Genomic DNA, 14061 nt, shown 5'->3' with positions numbered 1-14061 from the left:
TTTGGGATTTTTTTTTGGTAAGTCCATAACTCATATTTCTAGAAAGAATGCATAGTTCTCATTTCACAGGTGAAGAAATCTCAGGGTTCAGAGAAGCCAAGTTACCTTTCCCAATGTTATACATTATGTAAATGGCACAGTTGCATCTAAAATATGTGTCTTAAAAATTAATTTATTAATTAACTTTCCCCAGCTTTATTGAGGTATAACTGGCAAATATAAATTATATGTATTCAAGTTGTACAACACGATGTTGTGATGTATGTCATTGTGAAGTGATTTAGTCCTGGCTCCTAGCTATTTGCTATTTCCCTGCTAACTTGTTACTTTCCAAATGGCAATTTCCCTAGTAAGAAACTCTGGAAGAAAAATATTGAATGGTAAAGAGTACATTTAGTTAGGTGCTCAGGAATTGAATCAATTTTTTTTTTTTTTCAAACATGTAATCGGTGTATTCTTCAATGAACTTCTTTACTTTCTTGTTGTTCAGACAATTCTAGTATGGGCTCCGTTCATGTCCTAGTGGAAAATGCTGGTATAATAAGATTGGAAATGTTGTTTTGAAACACTTACTGTTGTTTTTTCCTGCTATTCTCTTCCTTGGTTTTCTCTTCCGAGCCAAATCTTGTTTATCCTGTACTCAGTAAGTAGCAAGCTTTCTGAGTGCAAGACCTTGTCTTGGAGGTGATATTGAAGAGTGTTACACAGTTAGTCTTTGACTTAATGTTCTTCAAGCTCAAATCCAGGCTGTTGCTTTCTAATTTTGTGACCCTGGAAAAGTCTGTTTTCTTATCTGCTAAAGATACATAATAATAATAATACATACTTCCTAGGATTGTTAGAAGAATTAAACAATGATAACTTGCTAATCTATTATTATACTCAGTGTTGAGTATATACTGAGTATTAAAAAATAGTTAACTATTATTATTTTCCATCTTTGTACTTCTTTTTTTTTTTTTTTTTTTTTTTTTTTTTTGAGACAGAGTCTTGCTCTGTCGCCCAGGCTGGGGTGCAGTGGCCGGATCTCAGTTCACTGCAAGCTCCACCTCCCGGGTTTACGCCATTCTCCTGCCTCAGCCTCCTGAGTAGCTGGGACTACAGGCGCCCGCCACCTCGCCCGGCTAGTTTTTTGTATTTTTTAGTAGAGATGGGGTTTCACCGTGTTAGCCAGGATGGTCTCGATCTCCTGACCTCGTGATCCACCCGTCTCGGCCTCCCAAAGTGCTGGGATTACAGGCTTGAGCCACCGCGCCCGGCCCATCTTTGTACTTCTAATACCTAAGCACAGAAGCTAGCATATAGCAAACATATAAAAATGTTAATTAAATGAATCCAGGGGCCATATTATCAACTGGATCTTTGACAGACTTTAGTAGGCTTATCCCTCTCATCAATTTCCTTAAAGTTAAAGAGGAATTGAGAATTGTACCTGTTGTTTCCCTCTAACATTTGTTATACCTTGCCTAACCAAACCCACTTCCTACCCTACAGTTATTTGACAGATTTTTCAAATATATAGGTTCTTTCAGCATAAATTATTGTTAATAAGAAAATGTGTTTTGTTGAGACAACCTCTGCTTTCTGCTTAGATTTTGAATTGCCAGATTCTAATTTATAGAATTTGATGACACTCCTCCTAAAAGCTGGTCTTTTCTCCTCAGGTCAAATTACCCACCATTAGTCTCTCTCCAGAGCACCTATATTTTAGTTCTGGAATGTTCTGTTATCTTGTTTCCCTTGATGGAAACATATCATTTTTCAATATTGCCTTTAAATTGAGAAATTCAAAGGTACACACGGGTTTTAGGAACCAGGAGAATACGTGCCACGTGCTGCCTTCTTCTGAGTTTGTTGCTGCTGAAGGTGAAGCCCAGCATGTTTTCTTTTTGCTGATTATAAATACCCAGTCACCAAAACTTCAAACCAGATATTGTTTGGGAACAAGGGAAGTGACTGGGGAGCCTTTCACAAGTAATGAACTTACCATATCACAGACCTATGCTGTTCACCCAGATAAAGACGCTGCATTTTTCAAGTTATCAGTTTTAGTATTGTGCTTGAATAAAACAGAGACATTGATATGTATCTAATCTTGTTTGGATAAAGTTTGACTTTGCTATCTAAGATGTTCATCTAAAAAATACAAAAAGAACAGGAAACTTAAATGAATCAATAGTGAATACTTTGTAATACAAATCCCATTATTTTTTAAAACCTCCTTCTGTTTATCAGTCAATGTTGGGTCAATATTATGCATAGAATTCTTTTTCTTTATATTCATAGCCCATGTGGAAAGATAGCTTCTCTTTTCAGGTGAATGATACAAGGGAGTTGCATCAAACATCAGAATAATTATATTGGAGAATCAAGTTTTTAAGATGTGAACAGTGACATCAGGTAAACAAGAAAACACTCACCCCTGATCATTCCAGAATCACAACTCAGAATATAGAACGCATCTATCAAAATAAATTCATCAGAAGCTCTCTTAACTGATCTGTGCTTATCCTACTTAGCACATCAACTCAATCCTTTCTCTCTAAAACATAGATGACCATGTGCTGCCCACTACTAGGTTCTGGGCCATTACCTGGTCCTCTCTCACACCTTTCCTCTCAGAAATTGAGTGACGTGCTTACCAAGACGCAGTTGTGCTTAGTTCCAAACCCTTCTATGTCATTGTATTCATTATACTATATTCTGTAATTTAAGATAATGATTTTTTCGGAAAGGGAATATAATTTCTTTAAAAAATAAGTTGAATGATTTAAAAATCATTGATAAAGATGATTTGATAAAAATAAAATTGCTTTTGAATTAGAGGTAAGACCACTTTAGAGGATTAGAAAAAAAAATTGGAAGGATGCTTGCTTTACTTCCTTTGCAAGTATCTTCAATCTCTTGCTTTACTTTAAGCCAAAATTGTAAATATTACATGATGTGTTATGGTTATGTTTTGTTGTAGAAAGAAGATAGAGTACTCTACCTGTGCATCTACTGTGTATCTATCTATTCAAAGGAACACCTTGAATCTGCATAGAAAGATTGGAGAGTGAAAGTACACCTATACATTTTAAGTTAAAATATCAAGGTGTATATGTGTATTTTGGAGGGTCTGCTTTATTATTTTCAAATAATTGACTGTCTGAAGGTATCAACTAAGCCAGACAAGAGGGCTTTTGCTCTGATCACAAACCTCATGAAACTGAAGGTTGAACGTGATGAAAAGAGAGGTAAGTTGTTGAGGACCAAGTGACTTCTCTTCCCAAGGTCTCGGTTTCCTTTTCTCTGAAATGAAAGGGTTGGATGTAATCAACCTGAAAGTTCTTTCTAATTCTAATATTTTGTATTTCTTGATACCAATTTGGCCAAAGTAAAGACCTTTCCTATTATGTTACCTGTTAGATGACTTTTCAGTCCGCTGTACTTCTCTCAGGTATACTTTTGTGAACATTGTATTGGCCCTGGAATATTTATTTGAGTTCATCCTGGTCTCTTGTTAATCATTCAAGAGACACTTGTCTGGAAGAGAGACCCAGGTTGAGTTGCGTTTGGTTTAGATCTATATAAGAGCATGTTACTCCCTTGCTTAAGGTCTTTCAAGAGCTCAGCCTTCGGTACAGGGCATCATGCACCTTCCTTAGTATGCATCTAAGTTTTTGCATAATCCAGCGTCTACAGAGTATTTCAGCCTGACTGTATAAACTTCTATTACTGAACTGACTTGATTATCCTTATTCCAAGGTGTTGTTTATACTTCTGAGACTTCATGCATGCTGCTTGCTCTGTCTAGAATGTTGTTCTTCATCTGTTTTTTGCTGGTTAACACACACACACACACACACACACACACACACATATATATACACACACACATATATATGTATATATTTTTGGAGATGGAGTCTTGCTCTGTCACTCAGACTGGAGTGCAGTGATGTGATGTCGGCTCACTGCAAGCTCCACCTCCTGGGTTCATGCCATTCTCCTGCCTCAGCCTCCTGAGTAGCTGGGACTTCAGGTGCCTGCCACCGTGCCTGGCTAATTTTTTCTATTTTTAGTAGAGACGGGGTTTCACTGTGTTAGCCAGGATGGTCTCGATCTTCTGACCTCGTGATCGGCTCGCCTTAGCCTCCCAAAGTGCTGGGATTACAGGCATGAGCCACCATGCCTGACCAACTTCTATATGTTTTTTAAAGAGTTAGTTTTGTTGCTCCTTTCTTTAGGGAGCTTTACCTGATTACCCCAGGCCAACCCAGTTACTTCTATGACTTTCTTAGAAATCTAAGTTTACTACCAACATTTTAATATCCCACAATATATCTCTTCCACTAACCTGTAACCTCCTAGAAGAAAAAGACTGAATCTATGTTTGTTCCAGAACCTGTACATTTTGCAGCATGGGGAAGTAGTTCAAAATGTTTGGTCAAATGCACTGTTGTAAACTTGGGGGTTTTCAACTGGACTTGAAAAACGTATCTAGACTGCCTGGCTTAAAACTTCCATTTTATACATGAAGAAACTGAGTCCCAGATGATTTTATGACTTTGCCCAGTATCTATTACTAACCCTGGAAACTATAATTCACCCCATTGTGTCTTGTCCTAAGCTTCCCTCCCTGGGATACTCAAATTCAAGAGCATCTGACTCACAAATTCATAGGAGAATATAGCTATTGAACAAGAGATAAAAATTAACATAATGAAAATGCGTACTGGAATGTTTCCACCCCAGCTCAGATTCCAAAAATGAACATAGGCTAAGGCCTGGTGAATAAGCCTTTCCCTGACTTATCAAGTAAGCATCCTTCTGTCTATACCCCACAATAGCCGTCACAGGTCTTAACTGAGGCTATGTCTTGATGTTTCTCTTTAAAGTCTCATCCAGTGCTCATCTTCTCTTGTTATGGGGGCTTGAATCCTTGTGATATGTAGCCAATTAGCACTTAAATGTTTTGATCTGGATAAAAATTCTGCTGATATTAACTACTAGGTAACCTTGAGGTTACTTCAAGTTGAAAGATTCTAACTCTGACTATCCAACTACACCCCAATCCTAAATGGAAAGTTGTAAAATGTTTTAGTAGAAGAGAATGAAAGATGTTATTGAGTACAGAATTAATCATTAAAAAGGGACTGCTCAAAAGGAAATTAAAGGGCGAAAATGATGAGTAAGGCAAGTTAAAAAAAAACCCAATCCTTAAAGGTGTATGTTGTTTAAGCTTGATATTCAGAAAAGTTAGAGATAATTTATTTTTCCAAACTGAGACATTTTTGAGAATGGAAAAGAGGGCTACTGATAAAAGCACAAGCACAAACCAGGACTGCCTTTGCAAAATCAGGACATATGGTTACCCAAAAAAAGCTCACCTCTGTCCAGTGTAGTTTCGTTGCTTCAAGAATGTTCTCCTAGATAAGCCATATGCCCAACAGTTGAGCTGAGAGTGTCAGACATGCTTCTGATCTGGTTTTCTATCTCTTCCCATTCCATTCTGGTCCTGATGCTTCATTTCACCAAATTCCACTCTCACAGCTTCCCATTTGCCTAGCCTTTCCCATTGGAAAGACATATTTGACTTTCTTAAATCTCTACTTTTTGGCTGCATGTGACTTAACTCTTCCATTTGTTATATGATTTGTGACTCCAGTGATTTTCACACTATTTTTGGTGGCATTCTAGGTTTCAAAGGTTCAACAAATGTTTGATTTTCCTTTAAGTTTTTAAAGATATATTGTTTACCCATAATTATTTTGGCTGACACAGGGGATGAGAAAAACTGTGTGGGAAGATAGCTTGCTCCCATCTTCCATCAGAGCAGCTCTCCCTTCTTCCTCTGGCAGTGATTCATATCAGGCCATTGTGGGCACCCATTTCCAATGCTGCCAGCCTGTGCCCAAGCCCCTGGGTGTCAGGAGGCAAGGAACCCAGCCTTGGGCCTATGCTGCAACTGCACTGTGATGAGTGTCCATCATGCCCAGAGCCTTACTCAATGCTTTAGGGAGGATAACCCTGCTTTTACCTGTTTTAAGTATTTTGTTCGAAAAGACTTTAACCATTAAATTTGCTTAAAAACCATGACTCTAGCTTTTCCTATAGTAACTGACTTTCCTTTGTTTTAGCTCCCAGGTTACTGTGTCTATACCTGTGGTGGGCAGCTTCTGAAATAGCTTCCAATGATCCCTGCTTCTGATATTTACAATCTTGTGTATTCCCTCTTTGTGAGTGTGGGATGGACCTAGTTGTTTGATTTTAACAGATAGAATACTAGAGCAAAGGTGATAGGGTGTTACTTCCAAGATTAAGGTGCAAAAGCTTGAGTTACTTGAGTCTTGCTAGCACTCTCTTTTCTTCTCCCTTGCTCTGATGAAGCCAGTTCCTATATTGTGAGCTACCCTACAAAGGAAACCTCAAGGAAAGGAAGAAAGAGAAGCCTCAGACCAACAACTCATGAGGAATTGAGACCCTCAGTCCAACAGCCCTTGAAGAACTGAATCCTGCCAACAAGCTGAGTGAGCTCAGAAGTGAACCTATCCCCAGGTAAGCCTTGAGATGACTTCAGCCTTGTAAGAAGCCCAGAACCAGAGGATCCACCTATGCTGTTCCCACAGTCTTGACCCAAAGCGACTACGAGACAATAAATGTTTTAAGCCACTAAATTTTGGAGAAATTTGTGATACAGCAACAGATAACTGACACAGTGTCTCATTTGAAAGGTCAATTTCAACCTCAGCCTTACCCCATTTTCCTTTGGCCTCAGGGGAATGAACAAGTCACAAACATCACACAGACTTCAGAGAACTAAGACTATAACTTGTTCTTTTAAATCCTAGATCCAGGCCTGGTTATGTATCCTGTGATTTACATGCAGAACTCCAGTAGTTCCATCAAACCCTTGTTCAAGTATTCAAATGAATTCAAAACTACTGCTTGGGAAGATGACAACAACAACAACAAGAAGAACAGCAACAACACTTTCTCATTTTGCAGTGTACCGCCTGTATACGAGTCAGACAGCAACTTACCATTTTTAATTTCCTCAGTAAAATACTAGTGATGGTGTCTTCATTTAAGAACTTAAGCATCTCCTTGCAATCAGCAGCACAGGGCACTTGCATGGAAGGACTCCAGTCTGAATTTGACTGTTATACATCGTTCATTAAAAGTCCTGCTGAGAAAATTGGTATGTCAGTATCAGAGAAGTTGAACCCTTTATTTTTATCAGATTTTTAAGGCTTTATCATGACATTGAAGCACACCATGAGCTAGCCACATACTGGAATTTATTACTCTGATTCTCTATATAAGTGCCTTGAGAAAACTGCAATTTAAATTTACTCCTTAAACTTTGAAATAAAGAATGCCCATAAATAGAGCTATAGTGATAAGCTTTTGTAAAATCATTTTCAAAGACACCATCAGTTTGTTGTTCACTATACGTACATTATGATAAATTTTTTTTTCAGTTCAACACTATGAAATAGGTGTATTTCTCTGGTAAACCGGTACATGTTCTTTTACTGAACAATAAGAATGATGTAACATACTAACTTTCTCATTTTGCTTTGGCTGCCGGGAAATATGTTTATTTTCTGAGCAGTTATAGTAGCTACTCTCAGCCTAAGTTTGTTACTATATCTCTTTTTGGCTCCATATTTTAGTAGTTGTTTAATTAATTTTCTTTTTATTTATTTGGCTTTTATATTGTTTTGGTGCCTTTATAGTTCAAACTATCACATTTTAGGGAGTTAGGTGGTGAAATGCTGCCCCTTTAACATTTGAAAAAAGGTCTCACTAAGTTAAACAAGAAATCTTTCTTCTTCTTTTTTTTTTTTTTACTTTAATAGTAAAACCCTTTTCACAGAGGATTGAAAACATTTCTTTTAGAATTTTATAAATTAATCGGTAGATACATCTTATTTTTAAAATCCACATTATTAAGTAAAATCTCACAGTGGAAGGCATGAGATCCTGGTTTTGCCAAGCAAAACTGAACCTGGAAGTAAGCCAAGTGAGGCTGCAGCAGGAGGGGGTCAGTCAACCTTCTGCACAGAGCAGCGGTGGGAGTGGCCATCTTTGGAGGAAAACATGATGGAGCCTGCTGTGTCCAGTTCTGATTCTGTGGTCAGTATTGTTCTTGCTTGGGTAACTCCTTAGTTTGTACCTCTGGCCCTCTCAGTGATTCTATGAGCCACCTAGTATCCTATAACAAAAGCTTTTTATCTGCTTGGATTTTATTGTATGCAACTAAGAAACCTGAGAAACACAGGTTTACAAACACATGTACCTTCAGGGGCTAGTCAAATAACAAAAAAGATTGATGTGGGTCAGTATAAGAGCCAGGGAACAGTCAGAGGGGAGGAGGGATGTATATGCCCCTCTAATGGTATTCAAATTCAACTTTTCTAAAACATTCTTTTCATCACAACTAACTTGGTAACATCTGCGCTCTAAATTTAGCTTATGGGGCTCCCAGTTTGTGACATTTGACACTGATATTTATTTAATAGAGTTTTTTTTTTTTTAATTTGAATTTAGGGAATTTCTTGCTTGCCTTTTTTAAAAATGAAGTTGGCATTTTCCACCTAAATATTTTGCCATTTTAGCAACATGGTTGTGACTCTGTGGATGCCCTGGGGTTCCTAAGAAATTCTCTTGTACTGATTTACCTTATGGTGAGGGCAATCATGATCCCAAGTAAAGAGAAAGAAATAATCCTGGATTATGGATGCTGGATGCTGCTGGCTGATAGCAGCAACACTCTTTTTCAGCAAATCCTCATTCCTTTATCACGGAGAATAGACTCCCAGGAAAACCAAGCAGCCACAAAACTGGAAGCCCAGCTAACATTTTTCAGTCCTGGGATATAGTAGAAATGAAAGTTCTGTGGCAAGTGATGTGTCTGAAAATTGCATTGGAAGAGTGATCATTAGGAGGACTGTTGGCCCATTTCCAGAGTGGCAGGTATCTGGGATAATGTTCAGGGGAAACTCACCTATTTCATCCTTCCCCTCAAGAGCTAGTTAGCTTTAGTCCTTGAAGCAGTGAGATTCAGCACCTAATTCTCTATGTTTCATGCAGAGAGATGCAGTGCTTTAAGCCAACATTTCATTTGTGGTTTTAAAACTGTATTTGGATTGCATTCTGTTTTGTGATTCATGTATATGTTGCCTCATTCCTTTTCATTGGAACACCACATCTACGGGCCTCATTATCTCTAATAGACCTTTTAGCTCTCTCAGGGTTATGTGGTTTCAAAGTATTACAAACTCATTCATGTCATTCTAATTTAAACACGATGTTGTTATTCCTGTATCTATTTTATGAACTACCCTTCTGCTTCCTTTTCTACTTACTGGGTGTTACGGGAAGTGGAAGATAGCATTCCAATCAACTGTGGAGCTAAAACGTCTGGGTAATTGCATTTGACAAATGTTGAAACCCTATCCCCCAAATACTTGCAACACTTTCCTTCCTGACACCAGCAATAATGAAAACGTCATGGTGCTAATGAAGGATTTCTACTGCGGTCCCTTGAACATGGCCCAAATAATCATTGTCAGGCATACACCATTCAGATTTCTTGGTATAGTCTTACCCATCAACTGAGGTTAGGCCTCCATTTATTTCAGGATGACAAAGATATATTTTTTTCTAGACACTTATCCTGGAAGCTTTGAGAAAAGGCCAAAAAAAAAAAAAAAAAAAAAAAAAAAAAAAAGGTTGACTGTGAAAATAAAATGATAATGGTTGTGTGTATAAGAAAGTCACCTTAATCTTACGTGTTTGCTTCTTAAAGCTCCCATAAACACAAGAAGAGAGTGACCATTTAGGTTATTGTTTTTCAACAGAGAAAGTGTTGCACCAGAATTGTAGATTAGCAGAGTTGGGAGAAAGGTTTAGAAACGATCTTGTCCCATGCCCTTTATTTGCAGGCAAGGCAATGTGGTTTAGAAAGTGGTAGTGAGTTGCCTCAGTAGGATATGAGGGTGAGTAAAGAGGAAGTTGATGGACAAGCAGATTCTCCATTAGACTATAGCTTCTATCTTTCTGGAAGGGAGTGACAAACAGGTGAGATTAAGTGACCTTAGTGGAAAATATGAATCCCAGTGGCAGAATATTGTTTGAAATACATCTTGATTTATTTTCCTTCCTCCTTTCTTCTCTTCCTACCTCTTTTCCTTCTTTCCTTACCTTCTTTTGTTACTCTTGTATTTACCCCTTGAGCTCTTCTTCTATTAATTCTACCTTGTAATTTTAAACCGGAAGTAATTTTTGTCCTGCAGGGCACATTTAGTGATATCTGGAGACATTTTCAGTTGTATCTAGTGGATAGAGACCAGGGATGCTGCCAAATATACTACAAGCATAGGATATCCCTGCCTATGCCCACAACAAAGGATTTTCTGGTCCAAAATGTCAATAGTGCTAAGTGTGAAAAATCCTGTCTGGGCTGATTCTTTCCAGCAAAGAGAAAGAGAGAAGGGACCAGAGAATATTTGGAAGAGAAAAGAAGATATGATAAGTTACCTCTCAATTATAGAGAAGGACAATGGGAAACTACTTTAGTACTGAGAGGAGAAATCTGGGGAAAGATTCTGAGAAGGGTGAGAGGTGAGAGTTGACATTACCCTGTGAGACTTCTACCTCCATTGGGCCATACCTTGGAAGGAACAGGAATGCAACAGATAGCAAACTACCCACATCAGTTTGGAGTTTGGTAAAATCCTAGAGCCGGATCTGCATGTTTTGACCTCTTGGCCTTTGGCCTAGTTTAGAAGACTTCATGCTCCTCAGAGAGAATCCAAATTCAGCTGGTGTCTTAGGTACTATGGACCCAAACCCAAGTCGTTAGTAGAAGTGGTGGAGGAAGATGCTCAGGCCAGGAAGACTGAGATAGTGCCCTTGGCTCTCCAGAGTCCACACTAGCATGGAGGAGGCCAGGAGATTACTGTGTGCCACAGAGGGCTGCTGTAGGTACTGGTTGAAGAGTTTCTCAGGGGTGTCTCTGAGTCAAGGAGTGAAAAGACTCTGAAGTGGAGAGCTGCAGGGCAGACCACCCTTGCTGAGTGCTCAGATCCAGACACCAGCCATCCCTGTAGGCAGACCAATGGACCTTGACTACATAGGAGTGACACCAGCTCACACATTCTGCAGCAACTGTTATGAGCCCTGAAGCCCATTACAAGAAGTAGAGCACCACAACCGCCTACACCATCTCACCCCACCCCATGACATAACACAAGCATCACCTTCTATCCAATGTCTGGAGAAGAGAAAGAGAACCGAAAGAGAAAGGAATCCAGAAAGGCCAATTACCTGAAAGAGATTATGTATTAAACTAGAAGAGACCAGAAGCTTGTAATTGGCAAGTACATTTTACTGTCAGCAGTAATGAATGCTGAAGGGAAAATGAGAAATACAGTTAACTTCCTCCCATTTACATTTAACCTCACTACATTCTTATTCTGTGTCCATACGACCCCAGTATCTAGTACTAGTTTCTTTTTCGACACCCTTGTCCACATTCATCATTTCTTCAGCCACATTCTCTCTATGATGGAGCATCTCACCTTTGAACAAACACCAGTTGCCACGTTGGCTGCTTACCTGCCTTTGCTCTGTTTTTTCTTCTTCCATGTCTGTGGATATCCTCAGTGACAAAGGAGCTGTCTGTGTATTAAGATCACCTTGTCTTAATGGAGAAATTTATCAGTGTCTTGTACGTCCATGAGACCCAGGTCCTCTCTAACAAAGTATATGTCACTGCATAGTAGATCCAGCTACATTCCTGAATACACCAGGGCCCCAGAAGGAAACATATGACACTCTTAAATGGGGAATTTGAGGCATGCTTAATAAAGGGCCTATTTGAAAAACTGTGGACAGGGTTAAGGGACACGAACAATAGATGAAGAAGTGTCTCAAAACCAGTAATGGTAGTCTGAAGGGGAAAGAGGAAGTGGTGTTATTGGAACCCAGAGACATCTCTAGCTATAGAAATAACCTTTGGTAGAGGAAAAGAGTCACTGCCAATCTGTGGCCCAGCAGGGAAAAATAATCAGTCAGGAAATATCTCGATCTCAGTCTCTTTATACCCTTTGATCTCTGGCTGGTAACTCTTTTTGGTCAACTGAACTGGAAACTAGGAGACAAGCGAGCTCTGTGGATGGAATTCATAGAAATCAGCATCTGGGATGCAGGAGAAGGCTGCAGAGGGTGTCTTTAGGGATGAAATGAGAATATCCAAAACAACAATGTTTTTAGATGTTCTTTGGGTCTGCTAACTTAGAGTTTGGGCTCTGCCATGCACTCGAGCTTGAACAGCTTTTAATTTTTCTGTAAATTAGTTTCCTCTTCTGAATTATGGCAATATAAAAAACAGTACCTACCTCATTTAGTTGCTTTGGGGATTATGGGTAATAATACATGTAGCACACTCATAGCAGTACCAGGCGCACAGGAAGTGCTCAGAAAATGTTAGTGGCTTTGATTTTCCTGGTTCTTTGGTCTTCAGCAGGACAGGTAGCAGGGGTTCTGATTTCAGGATGCTGTGCAGTCATTTGCGCCTCATGTGCAGGATGATGCCCTGCCAGGGAAATCCTGAATTTGAAGTGGAGAATTAGGCAAACTCTACCCTATAGCACTGCTGATTTTACACTTAGTTTATTTTGCTTAGATTATGAGTCTGCTTCTTCCTCCTTTAGAGGATGATTTTGAGAAACTGTTCTCCAGGAAAAAAGAATTAGTCACAATTACAGCAAAACTTTTACTGCTCTGTTGTAAATTAGGTGACTTATTTTAGGTTCTCATAGCTCCTGTAGTGTTAGATTGGGTGACGTAAAAATCACTAGACCCTCCACTTGATTCAGAAACAAAAGCTGGCCTGCACTCTTATTTGATGTAGTTCATGCTGTGGTGTGGCACCCAGATCATCCTGCCTGCTTCCAAGATGGACATGCCTATTTCCCAATTATTGGAAATATTGGTAATTGACAGATTCCTTTGACTTTCTCTTTCAAATTTTCCACTGGCTGAAGAGAGTCACCTTGTCCATACCCAGTGGCTGGTCAATATGGTTTATAAAGACCTGGCTGCTTTGCCTCAATTTGAGAAACTTTAAGGGGGTCAAACCATTCACCTTTGCCCTCTGTGGGATCGTCTGAAGCCTTTGTTGTGACTACATTGCTGTTTAACTTTCCCCCCTGCATAGTCTTGCTTTCCTCACTCCCTCTTGTGTATCAATCCCAGTTTGTATACTTTAACAAACTTCCTGCATGCAAATCTCTGTCTTGTAGTCTGTTTCCAAAGAAATCTCACCTGCAACATTTGGGGTCAAGAGTTATTTTTTATAAACCTTTCTACACACTGTTGTATTATCCGGGATGCTCAATAAGTGTTTATTGAGATGAACAATTGCACTTGAAAAGCTGACTCAATGGGACCCTAGATTTAGGGTGATGTGGTTCTCACAAAGGTCACTATTTTAATCTTTAGGATTGATTTGGATAACTAGATTGGTTACAGATAGTCTTCTTTCCTCCCTCACTGTTCCATGAGTGTTCTACAAATGCCACATTTTCCACCAGAGAGGACCCCTTCTTCAGAGAGAGGAGAGCTGTACTTTAGTTTCATAGTGGTTGGATTTCCACAAAAGAATTGCCATTCCGAAGACCAATTTGACTTGGCATTTTAATTATGGAATTATATATTCCAATTAATCAGCCCATAGACAGTAAAGTTCCATTTTGTACCCTTCACAGTGAATCTTTGAGTCTGTGCCAGATTTTATAGTGTTAATGTATGCTCAGAGCTCCTGAGGCAGAAATGTCCATCAGAATGATGCCGAAGACAGTAGTGCTGTTGCCTCATGGTCTGATGTGATTCGTTAAGACTCTTATTCTATTTTAACACTGCTATGGTAGAGTCGTGTTTGAAATATGCTATTATGATTATGAGAAAATGCAGATCCATTAGCAAAATCTTCCTTAATAAACATCAATGTTTTGGTAGCTTTCAGATGTCTGGGGGCATTGGGCTGACTTTGCTGAGTCAAAAGAC

General features: G+C 39.1%; 1 protein-coding gene and 1 long non-coding RNA gene across 23 annotated transcripts in view; one reads left to right on the top strand and one right to left on the bottom strand.

The window, feature by feature from the left end:
* COMMD9 (COMM domain containing 9) overlaps positions 1-14061 on the bottom strand; it is a 1186740-nt gene that overhangs the window by 506810 nt on the left and 665869 nt on the right. The window lies entirely within an intron of this gene.
* LOC126936625 (uncharacterized) lies at positions 2974-7718 on the top strand. The gene is made up of 3 exons (XR_007719460.1): positions 2974-3236; positions 6373-6540; positions 6834-7718. It is a non-coding gene; the product is annotated as an uncharacterized LOC126936625 (long non-coding RNA).

This window comes from Macaca thibetana, chromosome 14, assembly GCF_024542745.1.
Source record: "Macaca thibetana thibetana isolate TM-01 chromosome 14, ASM2454274v1, whole genome shotgun sequence".
NCBI classification, from domain to species: Eukaryota; Metazoa; Chordata; class Mammalia; order Primates; family Cercopithecidae; genus Macaca; species Macaca thibetana.
This window is presented reverse-complemented; position numbering and strand designations above follow the sequence as displayed.